At 42.7% G+C, this 18,288-nt stretch overlaps 3 non-coding genes across 3 annotated transcripts; 2 read left to right on the top strand and 1 right to left on the bottom strand.

Moving 5' to 3' along the window:
• Positions 1 to 10,756: 10,756 nt before the first annotated feature.
• trnak-uuu (transfer RNA lysine (anticodon UUU)) lies at positions 10,757 to 10,829 on the bottom strand. Its single transcript has one exon. It is a non-coding gene; the product is annotated as a tRNA-Lys (tRNA).
• Positions 10,830 to 14,664: 3,835 nt separating this feature from the next.
• On the top strand, positions 14,665 to 14,737 carry trnaf-gaa (transfer RNA phenylalanine (anticodon GAA)). The gene has a single exon. It is a non-coding gene; the product is annotated as a tRNA-Phe (tRNA).
• A 243-nt stretch (positions 14,738 to 14,980) lies between these two features.
• Positions 14,981 to 15,053, top strand: trnak-uuu (transfer RNA lysine (anticodon UUU)). The gene has a single exon. It is a non-coding gene; the product is annotated as a tRNA-Lys (tRNA).
• Positions 15,054 to 18,288: the final 3,235 nt, after the last annotated feature.

Raw genomic sequence — 18,288 nt, 5'->3', positions numbered from 1 at the left:
TAGATTTCAGCTGCATGTGAAGAAATCAGCATAAAATCCTTGTGTTGGTGTTTAAACCTGGACTACCAGAACCAGGCTAAGAGGTGTTTGTCTGTTAGCTGTGAAGCAAACTGAAACATGAAGGCTTTGAGGGTTTGTTCTCAACACAAAGAAAGATAAAATGCTCAAACTGCCAACTCTGTAAAAAAAAAATATTTTTTTTTTACAAATCTCAGTTTATTTCTTCATGAAGATCTTAATGAGGCAATCAGCACCAGAGCACTAAAGTTAAAATTAGTAACACCGTCACTAACGATGGATATATTTGACCCAATGTAGTTTTCCTGATCAAATATAGTTTTCATCAAAATATATAATTTTTTTATAATTAATTATTTCCTAATATGCAACGTCACATAAATGAAAAAATGGAGGACCCTATAAAATGACCTGACGTCAGTGTTCAAGGGTGAAGTCATTTTTGGAATGAAGAAGAGTTCATCCAGCTTTTTTTGCCTCGTGTCTCTGAACCAGCTCATTTGTTGTGTCCACGCCGTTCCGTGTTTAACATGTTTTATGTAACATGAATAACATATTAATATACAAATATATACATGACATAAATTATATATAGACACAGATAAACATCAATAACCAGTGAGAGAAGTCATGTGGTTCTCCGACCTCTCTAAGCTGCATCGCCGTGCTGGAGGAGTGCTGACATCATCATTTATGGTTCCTTGCTGGATGAAGGCCTAAACTATGGAGTGAAATCTACTGCCTTGAACTCACTCTTCATTTCTGCTCAGGCTTTTCCTGCCAGCAAGGCAGTGGCAAGAAAAGCAGTCAGCTGATGTCCACAGCTCCACATGAGAAGGACACATTTCTTTTGAAGAAAAAACATTTCAAGGAGTTTTTCCTGCCAATACAGGACAACACCCACTCACAAACCAGTGCTGGACAAGTTCCTTCAAAGCTGTCATGCCTTATTTCTTACTTGTTACTGTCATTTTAAAATTGGTTCCATTACGATTGTGTCTGCCAGCGCTTGGTGACGTTACAGGAGGTCTGGGGACCGCAGGGCCACAACAAGCCCATTTCCTCAACTCTCCATTGAGTACAGAGGTCCCCAAGTATGGACCAGTGAGGATAAATGTGATCGTGGAGAAGTCCTTTTGTTCTTCAACTGGTCCAACTTGATGGTGAGTCTCCTTTTATCAAGGATTACTGAATGCTTGTGTTATTCATGGCATTGTTAACACTTTATAAACCCTTCATTCAGAGCTGTAAAGAACCTTTAACCTCATATCCCAGACATCAAAGTGGGCCACTAACTGGTGAGATGAAGCTATGCTATGCTGCTACATTCTGAAGAGGTAAAGTAGCAGGTTCTGAGAGTGATGGCTAACCTGGATGTGTTCATCTCCTACTTTAATATCAGCGTCCCAACTTGGAGCTCTGACCACCTCCAGCTTTTTGTTCCTGTTTCTGCTTCAGTCAACAGGGAACTCAAACCTGCAATAGAATCATCAACAACAATGGAATAGAAAACAGAGGAAGACAAAATATCATAAACTTACAAAGCTGAGAAATGTTCATGAAGAATAAATGCATACATTATGATTGAGGCCAGAAAGTAAAACTCCACACCAAATGTATTTTGACATGTAGGGATAATGAACTTGAATGTGTTGAAATAGCAGATAAATGAATCCACGATCACACAAAAAGATGATGACCCACTACCACAAGATGGCGTCACAGATCCTGATGCTCTGAGCAGGAAACACCGAGCAAAACATGACTAAAAAGCTCCTGTTGTTCCCTCCATGAAAAACTGTGGCACTGATGAGAAGAAGGATCCCAGCGTCCTCTGAGGATCCATCGCCGCACCATTCGGTAGAAGGATGATAGGGTCGGCACCAGGAGAAACCCTTGTGTCTCCGATGCAGGGAAGATGGAGCACTGAAGAGGACACATTGATGCGTCCTGAAGAGGACATTTGGTGGAGCCTGAGACAGCAAACATCATGCCGCCCTTCATCAGAAGAACCACAGCACCAGAAGAAAGAATCCTGGCAGTGACGACAGGGAGGATCAGGGTGTCCTCCTCACCACCACCTTTAAACCTTCAAATGAATTTTAAAAAGCTTCAGAGTGGAGAATGATTTTTTTCAACCATTTTTTCCCTTTAATTCTCATTTGTGCGATTGTCTGATTCATTAGAAATAAACACTGTCTGCTGGGTTTAAGTTGACTGTGATTGTCTTTTTGCATGCAAGTTGAAAGTTATGCCAATAAAAACCACAAGTATTTGAAGACCAAAGGAAGAACCCCCAAGGTCAGGGCCCTGAGATCAAAGTGATCGCTCTGATCTCAGAGGTTTGGGATATTTCACATCCCATGGCCCTTCAAATAAGAGCCCTGTGTCACTGTCTACAAGTTTTAAACCGTATTTGTTTGTGAAAATTAAAACCAGACGACCACTGTGGTCCTTTTTACACGGTAAGTAAAGCCCAGATGCCATGGTGGACCTGTTAGCACCCTGGACTTTGAATCCAGTGACCTGAGTCCAAGTCTCAGTTCCAGCAGGTTTCCTGCAGCCTTCAGAAGAGCTGCTATGTTTCTCTGTAGTTAACTAAGTGATGCTCTCAGCAGGTTGAGGGCACCACCAACAAGTGAGGTTATGAACCTCTGACTTGTAGGAAGAAGGTAGGAGATCTCCAACAGGATCCTTCTTTCCTCTGTCCTCCTTGGATCTCATGGATCATCACAGTCAAGTGGAGACCCAAGCTCCTGGATGGATGTGGCACTCAGGAATTGCTGAGTTTTCCAGTGGATTTTGTTCCATCCATGGTTCAGGAGCAGGATTCCTCCTGGTTAACCTTGTATCTATCGACCCCAACTGTGTGGTTTTGAAGAATTTTTCATGTCATGTCAAGAAATCAGGCTGGTGGGTTTTTCAATGAGAGAAATTCAGGTAACTTAATTATGTGGCATGTTTGTTGAAGCAGTAATTAACTGATAAATTAAGGAAGGCCTGGCCAGTCTTTGCTCACAGGTCATACGATGTCGTTAGAAAGTCCTGAATAAATCTGGAGTTCCATGATTTCCTTGTGGTTCATGTTCCTTTTGGCAATGTAGTCTGGAACAAGAGCAAGATGAACCTCCAAATAGCAACAGTTTGGATTGCAGGTGATGTCAAGTTGTATTTTGAGGAAACTCCTCCTTGTGTTTGGTGAAATGGTGAGCACTCTGAATCAGTGATCAGAGTTCAAGTCTCAGGGGGACCTTCCTGTCTGGAATGTGTCCCATGGAACAAACTGATAAAGAGATATTATGTGGTTCTAATGTTCTGGTTCATTTCTTGTCCTTTAGAAAAATGAAATTCATTTCTTACTGCCATGAACACAGACTGTGTGTTTAATGTTAACAATAAATGCAACAACTCAGGAGCCAGTAGCTCCAGTGGAAAAATTCTACTTTGTCAATGAATTAATTAATTTCATATTGCAGTCTGCAAGTATAAGTTTCTGTCCGGATGGCCGAGCGGTCTGAGGCGCTGCGTTCAGGTCGCAGTCTCTCCTGGAGGCGTGGGTTCAAATCCCACTTCTGACAAAGGATGTTTTCTCCACATTCCTATGCACCCACAATGGAAACTTCCAAACCAAGTTGAAGCTGCTCTCCACTGATGGGAGTGAGTGGTCATCTGCCAAAGTGGGTTGAACTGGCAGCAGAGGAGGCAAATGAGTTTCCCTGTGACGTTCCAACATCGGCCTGGTTTCCTCCAACATGGAGCAGCCACCAAAATCTAACTACAAATGTTGGATCAAAGTCTACTGAAGAAATGCATTTTCTTTCAATTCACATTTTGTCCATTAACTTCATAATCAGAGTCACCATCTCATCACATGACTAAAGTTTGGGTTCTGTATTGGTGGTAAAATATCCTTCCATGCCCCTCACTAGTTTGCACACAGAAAAGCATATTTTACTGGTTTCAAATCTCTGAGCGTGTTCTCTCTCTTAAACCAGCTGTGGCAGCTTTCATTGTGTGATTGATTTTAAAATATGAATATGGAACAGAACCATTGGAATAAGATGTCAGGACATTTGAAGGAATGTAAATCTCCTCTTGAAATGTTGCAGTGTGCAGCTGAGGCTCTCTGGCAGTGGCACAAGGAGCCACAATGGCAGAACCTGGACCCTCCTGCAGGAGAACCACAGGTGAGGGCCTTCTTGGATCCAGATTGATGGAAATCAAGTGTCTGAGGCTGTTAGCAGCCATTAAGTTGATCTGGTTGGGCACTGGTATTTTTTCTTGCTGCAGCTCAGGAGTGATTCAGGAGAAGAGTTTCAGAACAGCCAAGGTTGGGGACTGGAATTTTCAAATTTCCTCTGGAACCAGACAACCTTGGGAGGTAAAACCTCCAATCATAGCCACTCAGATGCAGCAGCAGAAAGAAGCTGTCATCCACCCTGACAGTCAGAGCATCAAGTCAAGAAAACATCAACCATCTTGTAGTTCCAAACCTTCACCTGTCAGATTCAGCTACTTCTTATTGTGGGTCTTTAAATTTGAACACAATGGAATTTGGACAAGGAGTTTTCCTTCAAGTCCAAACATCATCGTCCAGCCTCCAACCAGAGGTCCATCAGTTATCATGGGAGCCACATGTGGAGTCTGGATTCTTTTCTAGAATGTGACGGCAATGACAGTCCTGCCAAGTGACATCACTGACATGAATGGATGACTTCAGTCACATGACTGGATGACTTCAGTCACATGACTGGATGACTTCAGTCACATGACTGGATGACAGTGTAGATGCCAATGTAGAGGTTGGGGAAATAGTCTCTGAGAATCCAGCTTGAACCAACGCCCTCCTTTTTCTTCAAAAACCCTAACAGCGACCATCAGTCTCCCTCCAATCCTGTACTTGGGTTCAATGTTGTTGTTCCATTTTGCAGCAGTAGGTGTCGCTGTGATACCAGGTTCAGTTCAAGAGTCTCAACTCCAGCTCATGTTGGTGACCTCAGTGGCAGGGGAAAATGGCGCTTCAGTGGATCATGTGGATCAACTCATGTTTGTCCTCACTGCTCCACAGGTCTGTCAAATGTTCTGTAAAATAGTTTGAGCACAGCAGAGATGCTAGATTAGGAATTGATGGAGTTGTTGCAGATACCAGTGTCCAAAGTCCAGCTTGAACCCAGTTTGTGCACTTATTTGTCAAGCTAGCAGAGATTCTTTTTGACATGAATTTTTACTTTTGTTTAGTTATCGTCAGTCATCAAAGACTGGATTCAGTTAAATTCCCATCTTAGCCTTTTAGTTTAGAACAGTTTTAGTTAAAATTTAGTCTTTTGTCTTAAGTTTTAGTCTCATTTTAGTCTGAAGCAATGTTTTATTTTCCTGAGATGTTGCAAAGGGATATGTGATGTTCTATAAAACTCCATACAAAGCAAACATGAAACTGTCATTTAAACTGAGATTGAAGCACATTGGTCTTGTCAATAAGGATCATGATCATAATAATGAAACGTCAGAAGCCTGTTAGAAAAAGTGCAAGTTCTTGTTTATTTTCTGTATTTGACTGACAAGCCACAAGAGTAAAGCTCCAGCTGCGGGATGGCGGGCCTTCAGGTGTCTTTTCAAACTGGTCGTGTTTTTTCCACTAATCTAAGATCCACAACGCTCCCCATCCTTGTCAGGAACAACACACTCCGTCTTCTGTTCAGCAGGATGATAACAGAAATGCGTCCATAAATCCGCTCGTCTTTTTCTTCCAACTTTCCACGCTGCCGCCACAGGTGAAGGTCTGCTGCTCGTCTGCACAGCGTCTCTGCAACGTGCACTGACACACCGCGGAGGGCGGGGCGGGTGTGGGGTCGGGGCCCGCCAATCAAAAAGTCGGACTGAGAGGTCAAATTAGTTTTGAGATGATTAATTGGTTCAAAAGAAAAGAAATCAAGGCATTAAGGATGGTTGTAACCCTGAGAGTCCGACCGGCCGCCGTCATCCTTTTCATCACGTTTTTACTCGTCAGCTTATAGTGAACAGCGATTTTGTTTTAATTTTCGTTGTCAGTACTTATTAGTATAGTATAGTATTTAAGTTAAATAAAGTGTAGTCAATGAAAAATTTTCGTTTCAAAATTAACACTGCTGCCAAGCAAAGTGACTTCTGTCAACAAAGGTAAACACACAAAAGGATATTTCTACTGTCAGTTCAAGATTTTTATCAAACTCCTTTTTCATAGCTTCAACCTTCCTCTTGTGTTAGCTTTCTGTTCCCATCTCTTATGTTAACAGGTCAGTTTCGACCAGCGTCTTCAATCAGCTGTCAAATAAACTAAAAACAATTTTCTATCATCCAAGTTGTTTCCCATCTCTTGGTTTCCTTGTTAGGCTTCCTTATCATGGAAATATTGATTTGAATATTTTGTTGTGGGCCTCTGGACCTTTTTTTAGTCAGTAAACCCTCGATTTCAGTTAAAAAAATGATCAAATGAACCTCAAGAAAATCATAGAAATAAACAAAAGGTTGTTGTGTTTCCTGACCATTACTGAGGGGTGTTAGAACACATCTCTGACATGGATTGGTTTTATTTATTATTCATTTTAATATTATTAACTATTGTAACATCCATGGTGTTATGGGTCAGTTTCCACCCTCATATATTTACTTCAAGAAAAAGGCAAAAAAGTCTCTTTTTCAGCAACAGAACTTTAATACAAACACAAAATGAAAAGCAGAACAAGCCAGAACCCAAAATATGGATTTGCAAGGTCAAACAAACAACAACCAGTCAAGCAAATCAAACCAACAGAAACCAGCTACTGGTTCAAAGCCAGTAAAAAACAAAAATAGAGGAAAAGTCTCTGTGTGTAAGAACATGCGTGTGTGTGTGTTTAGATGTGTGTGTGTCAAAAACTGACACACTTCATTTTTTGACAACATGAGCCAACAGTGGTGGTGTCTGTCAAAGAGGTGGAGCTCTGTCCTTCACCTGCAAGATTTCAGCAGGCAGCTCAGGTCTAGTTTTCTTCACTGTGCCACCATGATAAGTTTCCTCCTGAGAAGCTCTTGTCCAAGGTCATAGCTGGTAAAAGAATTGTCACAGTGATACTGGGACCCTGCAGTCCAGTCGTCATATCCAGGACCACACTGGACATGGCCGTCTTTGTTTGTTTTGTTGTTGTGCAGGTCGATGGGAAAACGAGGCCAAATGAGAATCCCCTGAAGCTCCCATGACTGGGAGAGGAGCTGCTGTCAGTGGGTTGCTGACAGTGCACTTCTGACGTCAGGTTTGGCTCTAATTGTTGCTTTATCATCTTATTTTGATCACTGGGTCCAGACAGACCCTCACTATTTTATCATTCAGTGAAAAACATTTGTTTGTTTTATTTTGTTGAACTAGAGGTTCCTGCCAAAGTCAGAAAGCCTTGATGCAAAAAACAAATTGATGTGCTTCTTTGATGCATTTAAAACCTCCAAACAGGTCACACAGGAGGAAGGTGAAATCATGTGACCATCATTCTAACAGCTGGTGACCTTGTTTGAACTATTTGATGGTGCTAAATATTGACAGCTTGCTAACATTAACTAGCTAACGTTAGCTAGCTAGCTAATATTATTTTCTAACTTCAGGCCTAAATTTGGGATTGATTGTTAAAATTGTTCACCTCACCTTTGTCAGCACCAGGTTTTGTCTTGATGATGTCATTGTAACTGCCTTTCTGATTCTAAAATATAATGCATCCAAGAATAAAAATGTAAAACTGCCCCTCCATGGAAATATCATATTTAATATATTGCAATATTCTTTTCCAGTATATTACACTATATTTTTGTTTTATCAGAGAGACTTTAATGTCTGTCTTTGGTTTCTAAACTCTGACTCTCCTGTTATTGGTGCTGACTGAATTCTACCACCTGACAGACTGGGAAGGCTCATATTTGTGATGGATCCATAAATATAGGAAGGTCTTGTTTCAATGAATTCGTGTGAGATAACTTGTTATTTTGTTTGTGGTTGTCATGGTGACTCGTGGTGTCGGGGCTCCATTGACGATGGCATTTTGTCGTGGTTGTGCACGTGTGCAACTCAAGATGAACGTACTCACAGTTGATTGAAGCAACTCAGATCAGCTGTTCTGGAACCAGATACTCAGAGTTTCCCATCTCAGAGTGTCAACTCAGGAGTGATTGAGGAGAAGAGTTTCAGAACAGCCACAGTTGGGGGACTTCCATCCAGCCATCCATTTTCTATCCCTGTGAGGGAGTTCAGGGATCTGGAGCTGCTTCGTTCAGGTGGATCCAGAACACAAGATGGGTGTCAGTCAGGACACCAGAAGGAGACCAGCATCTGGAAGGTGAAGTGCTTTAATCTGACACCGTTGTGTCAACAGTTCTGAAATAAGAACAAAAATAAACAGTATTATTTCCACCTCATACTCCTGCATATATTCAAGTGAACAGGGAACACAAATTCATGCACAACTTCTCCTGTGTGTTCATCCACAGTCACTAAACAACAACCAAACCAAACAAAAGGGGGTTTGCTAGCGTGGCGTGCTGAGGTAGAAAGGAGCTGTACAAATTGAGTCCTTTTACCATTTCTTTCCTGGCTGCTTCTGGCAGCGCTGTCGTCACTTCCTGTGACAGTGGGAGGGAAAGGGGTCCCCCTTCAGAATAAGTTTTATATCATTATGTTACTTCCTCTTCAACATGCCTTTAGCAGACCAACTCCCTGAATAGCACAGTGAGGTGGTGTGGCCAAGCGGTTTAAGGTGCTGGATGAAGACTCCAGTCTCTGAGGAGACACAACTTCTTGCATGTTGGTGCCCCATCACACACAACAGGTGCACTTGTACTCTTTTCACCTCTGACCCACAAACATTCCACCAGTGAACGTCCAGAAATTGAAGCATAAACAGTTCAGCAACAATGAATTCTTCAAATCCTCCTCTGAAATAAGAGATGAATCTTTACCTGCTGAGGCCTGCTTCAGAGAAAATTGTGAAACCTTCAACACTCACATTCCTGTTCTTGTCACAATCCTGCTCTCCTCAATCAAGGCCTGTTCAATGAATGGTAGAGCAGAGTGGAGCAGAGGAAGCGTGCTGGGCCCAGAACCCAGAGGTTGATGGAACAAAACCATTCTCTGCTGAAAGAAAGGAGCAAAATAAACCTGATTGTTTTGAAATGTGAGTCTGTCAAAAAGAGGTAGAAATGGTGATGTGGTCAGTTGTCCCTTTTGTTTTATTACAGAGACCTCATTGTTAATGAAATAATTTTAATTCTTTACTTGAAGTTTCATGCTGTTTCGACTGAAAAAGGCGAGTTCCTGGAGAAGATCTTCCAGGGGGTCCAGGTTAAAGCGGTGCCCCAGCTGGCACCAGGCACTGACCCAGGTCCTGCATGTGAGATACTGTCAGTTCTGTTCTGCCCTGCTCACAACCACAGGCTGGTGTTGAGGCCTGCAGCAACCAGGGCCCCAGTCACCAAGTGTATAAAGGCTGGTCATTGTGGCAGTGGGAGGAGTCAAAATGAAGACAGACCAATGTGAGCAGGACGTGACTGCAAAAGTAAGAAGAACTTGACCATGTTTCCTACAGTACCCAGGAGGCTTGGTAGTTGTTGAAGGAAGCTCCAAAAGCAAAGAGCAGACAGCAGGATATAAAAAGAAAAGATCCAGACACTAAAACTACAAGTAGAAACAAGAAGAAATACTAAACGCTTTGGAAAGATACTACAAGGTTGTATATACATTATTATATACACTACTATTCTCCATGACTCCTAAAGAGGGAAAGGAAGAATTAGAATGTGGATCATATCAGCTGATTTCAGTGTTAAGTCCATCCCTCCATCCACTTTCTATTCTTATCCTTTAAGGGTCACGAGGGGGGGGGGGGGGGGGGGTCCCAGGTGACATTGGGCAAGAGGCAGGGTTCACCCTGGACAGGTCACCAGTCCATCAGGAGAAATTAGGTGGTCAGTATCATGCAACCTAAACTAAAACATTAGTCAGATCAAATTCAGGTTAAAGCAAGAGTCTCCAGATCAAAGTCAGAATTCCTGATGATGTCATCAGGGCTTTGACAGTACCTAGAATTCTGTCTTTGATCTCAGGTGGACATGAAAGAAACACAATTGAGGAAAGTATAAGAGAGCACATTCAGCTTCATTAGAAACTCTTGAACTGTTTAACAGTAGAATTTGTTTGAAACAGTTTACAACACTGAGTGACAGGATTGAAGAGGGAAGATTTTTCTACTTAACATTTAATTCTAACTTCCAAGTCAAGTCAAGTCAATTTTATTTAAAAAGTGCCAAATCACAACAGAAGTTATCTCATGACACTTTACAAGTTTATCTCATGAGATCGGTCCCCTGGAAGGTATCACCTTGATGCTTGATTTTCCTGCCTGTTTAAAGGAAGGTTTTTGTCACCACTGTTGCAGGATGTGCTTGCTGATGGAGAATTGTTGGTGTAGATTCATTGAAGGAGTTTGGTACTGGACCTGCTCTACTTGTAAAGAGTCATGAGATAACTTTTGTTGTGATTTGGCGCAATACAAATAAAATTAACTTGACCAGTGTTATTTGTGGTCTTTTGTTAATTTCATGCCACATGAAATGCTTATTGGTCACTTTTCTAGCAACAGTCTCACAGTGGCAAGACAGGAACACTTCTACTTTTAATGATGACAGTTTGTTGAACACTGAACTTCATCCAGTACCATGTTGTCAAACACTGGAACATCCACAGCACCTGAACAGGGAATTGAACCCTGGACCCTCAGATTAAAAGTCTGATGCTCTACCGTCTGAGCTACTCAGGCTCTTTCTACAACATTTAGACAGGAAAAGAAACACCTGTGAAGGTCAAACTGCTGCTTTCTTGACTTGTTCAATCCTCCATGTTAAAGTCCACCAGGCTTTTGATTGGCTCTGATTCTCTGTGGCAAAATCCAACAAGAGGCTCCAAAAATGTCTTGAATGTCATAAGAATGCACAGGACAAGATGGTAGTTTCCTTCATGTCTGCAGTTCCTCCACTGTAAAGTAAAGTCAACTGTTCCTCTGCTGAAACCTGGGATCGGACCAGGGACCTTTAGATCTTCAGTCTAACGCTCTCCCAACTGAGCTGTTTCAGCTCTGAGGGAGGGCCCTGCTTCTCTCATTTTATAATCTCTTCCACTCTCACTAGAACTTAGAGAGGATTTGAGCTTCTGAAGTCATGACACATTGAACAGTTCTACAGGACCATTTTTGATGAATGTCTGAATCACACAAGCCTCTTTTGTTTGTCTTCTGCCCAGTTGCCTCAACATTGTGAGAGCCAATAATTCCACATCTGTACCAGACACACCTCTTGTTGGTGGGTTTTCTGGATCTTTCTGTTCTAAGAGTGTCTTTTATCTTAAATATGCCACTTTCACATGAAAACATCAATAACAGGACAATATCAATACTATTATTGCTGCTGTTGCTGTTGCTGTTGTTGGTTGTCTGTCTGTCTTCCATCCCCCTGTCCCTCTGTCTTTCTCTCTGCTTGTCTTTCACCCTCATCTTGTTCCCATCTTTTTGTCATTCTCTCCCTCATTTCTCTCTGTCTTTTGTCTTTTCTTCTCTATATTTGTCTTCTGCTGCCCCAGGATCAGCTTCTGTCACTCAGTGGTCCAGAACCATTCTGAAGCCTGATCATGAATGTGAGCAAAGCTCTTGGAACAGGCCTGCTGCCACCACAACTAAGATCCTGCAGGTCACTAGAAACTCCAGTGTCCAGCTGACAAGTGGACTTTCCTCTGATCTGTGGTGGTGCTGAGTTTAGCAAACATCTCCAACAAGAAGATGAAGGAGGCCATCAACTCCTCCAAGCTCAACATCTATGCTGGCTTTACTGGGAGATCAGGAGGTCAAAGCAGATCTTCACCCTCCACCTCAGATGGTTTCTACTCACAGAGATGAGGGACCAGTTCAAACCAGTTACCTGGAGCTCCCTTAAGCCATTGTCCCGTCTCCCCCCCCCCCCACCCCCCCACACACACACAGCCTGTCTTTGGTATAAAATGGTCTGTCAGGTTCTCTCACGTTGGAAGATTTCTCTGACTCCATTGTGAATAAAGAGATTCTTCATCTGACACCTGAGTCTTGATCCACTGATTCCTCTGATCCACCTCTTTCTGCTCCAACAAGGCTGACATGGATCAGGTGGGTCCATGTCATCCAATCAGTAGGTTTCTCTTCTCAATTAATTTTCTACATCCCAGTTTTGATTGATTCTTCTTAGCCTCATGAAGGAGCATCTGATCAGGTGTTTGACTACTTGTTAGTTGTAATTCCATAGATTTTAATCTCAGATGTTATAGAATTAATAAGAACATCTTAAAGACCTTTGTCCAACACTTGAAACTCACCTGTCTGTGGAGGCCCAACTGGCCTTTGGTAGTGAGGTGGTGGATGCATGTGAATGAAATGAGGCTCTGTTGCTGTGAGGAGCCACTAGAGGGAGACACCTGTCGTTCCTCCCAGCTGACAATGAGGCTTCACAGCTGCATTTGAAGCTGTCCTTTATGAGTCACAACTGTCTTGAGCTCAGGAGCCAAACTCACCAAAAACACTTCATCTTGGTCATGTGGTCTGTTTGTCAGGAGATTCCAAATCAAAAATTGTTGACACACAAGAGAAGAAAACACGTCAAAGTTTGTTCATTTTTATGAATCAAACTGAAAATGAACAGAAGAGTGACAATGAAAATGGATTCAAAAATAATAAATAACAATAAATAATGAATAAATACTCAGAATTTACTGGCATTTGACTGCATTTTGTGGTTAATACGTAGATAAAAGAGTAACATATATATTCTATACATGTGAGAAACGTACATGGCTTTGGACAAAAGCATTTGCTCAATGAAATTGTAGGATATTAGAATTCTATAAATATAGAATATAATTGTATAAATGCTCTCTATCACCACCCCAACGTCTGTGCCAGGGTCTCTGGCCAGTTGTCAATGGCTCCTATCACCTGCCCAGGATGGATCAAGCTTGCTTGTCTTTGTAATTCTGCACTTATTAGAGACCTGGAAACAAAGGAATGCTGAAAAAGAGAAAATAGGACCTCACACAAATGGGCTTGTGACAGAAATTAAGATAATTTTGTGAATATCCATCCTCTACAAATGTGTGTCAATGTGGTTGTGGCTGAGTGGTGAAGGCGATGGACTAGAAATCCATTAGGGTCTCCCTGCTCAGGTTGGAGTCCTGCCAACAATGTTAAGCTGTTGATGTTCTATGTCAGGGTGAACGTCATACCTGTGCCTGATTCAGTGTGGTGGCTCATACCTGAATTTATCCAAACCAGCTAACTTCTTAACGCCAATCTACACAGTTTCAATCATCCAAACTGCAGTCAGAAATTTTCAATTCTCTCATCCACCAACAATCCTCATCAATAAAATCTGGAAGATGGAACCGCAGAAAGTCTGCGGGAGAACGTAGACGAGTGCTACCACTGACCCGTCATGGGTAAGACCGGTAACGCGGCCACCCCACTTCCCAAAAGAAGCCGACCGTCCAGCGCACCCTGATCACCCAATAAGGACCTCGGGGACATCCTGGACTCAATTGAAAGGGAAACTAACAAGTTTCCATGCTGGACTCTCTCGTGGAAATCCTCCACAAAGAGCCTCCATGAGTCTCTGGGACTCAGCCAGCAAAAGGTGGCTTCACTGGCCGCTAAAAATCAAGCCCTTAAAGCCTCCAGCCTCCCATCACTGTTTCCTCCCTCTCAAATATGTATCCTTAAATATACATTTGAGTCTTTAGATGCTGTAACGTCCAAAGATCATATTCTTATTGACCCTCCCCCTTCTTTGTTCCACCATGGAAAGAGGAGAACTTTATTCTAGTTTAGTGGATGAACATAGAGGGACTACACCTGGATCTCTGTGTTTAACAAATAATTGTGTTAAACATCAGGAGTCATGAGTTTGCTCAAAACTAATGACTTGGAGTGAGTTCAATGAGTTTATAGCCTACAATTCTCCATCAGCAAGCACATCCTGCAAAAGCAATGATGACAATTTTCCTTTTAAAAAGCAGGAACGTTGCGCAGATCCAGGATCTGTGGGAACGGCTGTTTGCTTTAAACGGTTGGGGGGAAAGAGTTGATTTATTGTCGAGTCAATGTTATTTATATTGTGCCAAATCACAACAAAAGTTATCTCAAGACACTTGACAGGTAAAGCAGGTCTAGAACCACACTCCTTCAATGAATTCACGTATGTGAAGATATTCAACTGATGTGACAAATTCTCATGACAATGAGTCCAGAGAACCTGTCAGCGTTGACATTCCCCTGGTGTCAGTGAAGTCATGTCAACGAACCTGGGGCCTGTAGTTGGTGTCCATCCTTGATATCCTCCAAACAGGTCATCAAACTTGGCCCTCGTCAGCTTGAAGGACAGCTGGAAACGGCCTTCGTCCAGGCACAGTTTTTGGAGAAAGCGAGTTAAGAAGTTTAGAGTTCCAAGAAGCTTCTTCAGTTCATTCAGTTTCGTCCTGTAGAACTGTTCAATGTGTCGTGACTTCAGAAGCTCAAATCCTCTCTAAGTTCGAGTGAGAGTGGAAGAGATTATAAAATGAGAGAAGCAGGGCCCTCACTCAGAGCTGAAATAGCTCAGTTGGGAGAGCGTTAGACTGAAGATCTAAAGGTCCCTGGTCCGATCCCAGGTTTCAGCAGAGGAACAGCATTGACTTTACTTTCCAGTGGAGGAACTGCAGACATGAAGGAAACGAACATCTTGTCCTGTGCATTCTGATGACATTCAAGACATTTTTGGAGCCTCTTGTTGGATTTTGCCACAGAGAATCAGAGCCAATCAAAAGCCTGGTGGACTTTAACATGGAGGATTGAACAAGTCAAGAAAGCAGCAGTTTGACCTTCACAGGTGTTTCTTTTCCTGTCTAAATGCTGTAGAAAGAGCCTGAGTAGCTCAGACGGTAGAGCATCAGACTTTTAATCTGAGGGTCCAGGGTTCAATTCCCTGTTCAGGCGCTGTGGATGTTCCAGTGTTTGACAACATGGTACTGGATGAAATTTAGTGTTGAACAAACTGTCATCAGCAAAAGTAGAAGTGTTCCTGTCTTTCCACTGTGAGACAGTTGCTAGAAAAGTGACCAATAATTATTTCATGTGGCATGCAATTTACAAAAGACCACAAATAACACCTACATTAATGGTTGCAGGGGGGCTGGAGCCTATCCCAGCATCTACAGGTGAGAGGCAGGGTTCACCCTGGACAGGTTGCCAGTCCATCACAGGGCCAACAATACAGAGATGAAAAACCATTCATACCTACACGCAATCAGCCTCTTCCCAAATTACATGTCTTTGGACGGTGGGAAGAAGCCGGAGTACCTGGAGAGAATGCACGGGGAGAAAATGCAGACTCTACACAGAAAGATTCTGCACCCGAGCCTGGACTCAAACCCAGAACCTTCTTGCTGTGAGGCAACAGTGCTAACCACTGCATCATCATGCCGCCGTGGTCTTATATACTTTTCTCAATTGTGTTTCTGTCATGTCCTCCTGAGATCAAAGACAGAATTCTAGTTACTGTCAAAACCCTGATGACATTATCAGGAATTCTGACTTTGATCTGGAGACTCTTGCTTTAATCTGAATTTGATCTGACTAATGATTTAGTTTCGGCCACCTAATTTCTCCTGATGGACTGGTGACCTGTCCAGGGTGAACCCTGCCTCTTGCCCAATGTCACCTGGGATCGCCCCCCCCCCCCCCCCCCGTGACCCTTAAAGGATAAGAATAGAAAGTGGATGGAGGGATGGACTTAACACTGAAATCAGCTCATATGATCTACATTCTAATTCTTCCTTTCCCTCTTTAGGAGTCAATGAGAATAGTAGTGTATATAATAATGTATATACAACCTTGTAGTATCTTTCCAAAGCTTTGAGTATTTCATCTTGTTTCTACTGGTAGTTTTAGTGTCTGGATCTTTTCTTTTTATATCCTGCTGTCTGCTCTTTGCTTTTGGAGCTTCCTTCAACAACTACCAAGCCTCCTGGGTACTGTAGGAAACATGGTCAAGTTCTTCTTACTTTTGCAGTAACGTCCTGCTCACATTGATCGGTCTTCATTTTGACTCCTCCCACTGCCACAATGACCAGCCTTTATACACTTGGTGACTGTGGTCCTGGTTGCTGCAGGCCTCAACACCAGCCTGTGGTTGTGAGCAGGGCAGAACAGAACTGACAGTATCTCACATGCAGGACCTGGGTCAGCGCCTGGTGCCAGCTGGGGCACCGCTTTAACATCGACGCCCTTGAAGATCTTCTCCAGGAACTCGCCTTTTTGGTTCCATCAAGGCCTGTGAGGATGGTAAAGAGTGATCCACCACCAGGCAGCACAGTCAGCAGCAGCCATTTTGTTCCACTAGACTCAAATATGATAGTGAAAGCCTGGTGAGTGCTTGCTAACTAACACTTCCTGTTTTTATTGCTATTCTTCCATGAATGTGCTCATGTTGGCTTGTCCCCAACCACAGTTTCAAAGCCATGATGACACCTTTCATTAACAATCAGACTTATTTTTTTGCTATTTGGACAAATAAGGTTTCAACTGACACGACTGGCCAACGTCCTGGAGTTAATTCAGCCTGTAGAACCAGGTGCTGGTGTAGCTGAGTAGATAACCAATTAAAAAAAAGAAATTGTTTCACATTATATTATTTTGGTGAACCTTCTCAAAACCTGTCTTGCAAGAGTAACTCTTTCAATGTGCCTTTATCCTGTCATGTGATAGATTTTTGGTTATAGATTATTTAGTTCCGCATCACTTGTCACTGGCAGTGTTGCATATACTGGGAGGAGCCTGCGGCTCTGGTTACACTGTGCCCATGTTGTTGGCTTGAAGGCAGCTCAGCGTTACTGCACATTGTTGTTTTGGAGAGTTCAAGATGAGGAGAACTCCTCAAGTTCAGGACATTTTCTTCCCACGAGTGATAAAAGCAACCAAACCCTCCAGCACAGAGAGGCTGTGAGAGACTGCCACACCTCTCCAGTGACCTAGGATACGATGGCAGTGGTGGGATTTGAACCCACACCTCCCCAGAGACTAGAGCCTTAATCCAGCGCCTTAGATCGCTCGTCCACACTACCTCACTGAGCTGTTTAGTGAGTTGGTCTGTTGAAGGCATATTGAAGAGGAAGTAACATAATGCTATAAAACTTATTCTGAAGGGGGACCCCTTTCCCTCCCACTGTCACAGGAAGTGACGACAGCGCTGCCAGAAGCAGCCAGGAAAGAAATGGTAAAAGGACTCAATTTGTACAGCTCCTTTCTACCTCAGCACGCCACGCGAGCAAACCCCCTTTTGTTTGGTTTGGTTGTTGTTTAGTGACTGTGGATGAACACACAGGAGAAGTTGTGCATGAATTTGTGTTCCCTGTTCACTTGAATATATGCAGGAGTATGAGGTGGAAATAATACTGTTTATTTTTGTTCTTATTTCAGAACTGTTGACACAACAGTGTCAGATTAAAGCACTTCACCTTCCAGATGCTGGTCTCCTTCTGGTGTCCTGACTGACACCCATCTTGTGTTCTGGATCCACCTGAACGAAGCAGCTCCAGATCCCTGAACTCCCTTACAGGTAAAGAAAATGGATGGCTGGATGGAAGTCCCCCAACTGTGGCTGTTCTGAAACTCTTCTCCTCAATCACTCCTGAGTTGACACTCTGAGATGGGAAACTCTGTGTATCTGGTTCCAGAACAGCTGATCTGAGTTGCTTCAATCAACTGTGAGTACGTTCACCTTGAGTTGCACACGTGCACAACCACGACAAAATGCCATCGTCAATGGAGCCCCGACACCACGAGTCACCATGACAACTACAAACAAAATAACAAGTTATCTCACACCAATTCATTGAAACAAGACCTTCCTATATTTTTGGATCCATCACAAATATGAGCCTTCCCAGTCTGTCAGGTGGTAGAATTCAGTCAGCACCAATAACAGGAGAGTCAGAGTTTAGAAATCAAAGACAGACATTAAAGTCTCTCTGATAAAACAAAAGTATAGTGTAGTATACTGGAAAAGAATATTGCAATATATTAAATATGATATTTCCATGGAGGGGCAGTTTTACATTTTTATTCTTGGATGCATTATATTTTAGAATCAGAAAGGCAGTTACAATGACATCATCAAGACTAAACCTGGTGCTGACAAAGGTGAGGTGAACAATTTTAACAATCAATCCCA

This window comes from Aulostomus chinensis, chromosome 4 (assembly GCF_037954235.1).
Source record: "Aulostomus chinensis isolate RoL2024-O1b breed Wild chromosome 4, RoL_Achi_v1.0, whole genome shotgun sequence".
Taxonomy (NCBI): Eukaryota; Metazoa; Chordata; class Actinopteri; order Syngnathiformes; family Aulostomidae; genus Aulostomus; species Aulostomus chinensis.
This window is presented reverse-complemented; position numbering and strand designations above follow the sequence as displayed.